The sequence below is a fragment of the Arachis ipaensis genome, chromosome B01 (assembly GCF_000816755.2).
Source record: "Arachis ipaensis cultivar K30076 chromosome B01, Araip1.1, whole genome shotgun sequence".
Classification (NCBI taxonomy): Eukaryota; Viridiplantae; Streptophyta; class Magnoliopsida; order Fabales; family Fabaceae; genus Arachis; species Arachis ipaensis.
In genome coordinates this window covers 54,963,471-54,964,352 of record NC_029785.2, presented here as the reverse complement: position 1 = coordinate 54,964,352, position 882 = coordinate 54,963,471, and positions in this window count along the sequence as shown.

Below are 882 nucleotides of genomic sequence, written 5' to 3'. Positions count from 1 at the left end.
TTTTCTTTAGGTGAATGGATCCACCTGTAGAAGTATCCAATGACATCTTTGATAGTTCAGATAAACCATCATAGAATATATTCAGGATGGTCCATTCTAAAAACATGTCAGAAGGACACTTTTTGGTCAGTTCTTTGTATCTCTCCCAAGCTTCATAGGGGGATTCACCTTCTTTCTATCTGAAGGTTTGAACATCCACTCTAAGCTTACTCAGCTTTTGAGGAGGAAAGAACTTGGCTAAGAAAGCCTTGACCAGCTTATCCCAAGAGTTCAGGGTATCTTTGGGTTGAGAGTCCAACCATATTCTAGCTCTGTCTCTCACAGCAAAAGGGAAAAGCATGAGCCTGTAGACTTCAGGATCTACTGCATTAGTCTTAACAGTATCACAGATCTGCAAGAATTCAGTTAAGAACTGAAAAGGATCTTCAGATGGAAGTCCATGAAACTTGCAGTTCTGCTGCATCAGAGAAACTAATTGAGGTTTAAGCTCAAAATTGTTTGCTCCAATGGCAGGAATGGAGATGCTTCTTCCATGTAAATTGGAATTAGGTGCAGTAAAGTCACCAAGAATCCTCCTTGCATTATTATTATTTTCGGCCGCCATCTCCTCTTCTTGTTCGAAAATTTCTGAAAGGTGCTTGCTGGATTGTTGTAATTTAGCTTCTCTTAGTTTCCTCTTCAGAGTCCTTTCAGGTTCTGGATCTGCTTCAACAAGAATATTCTTGTCCTTGCTCCTGCTCATATGAAAAAGGAGGGAACAGAAAAATAATAATAGGGATCCTTTTTACCACAATATAGAGGTTCCTGATGAGCGGATATTTTATACGCTTTTTGGGGTTAATTTCATATAGTTTTGAGTATGTTCTAGTTAGTTTTTAGTCT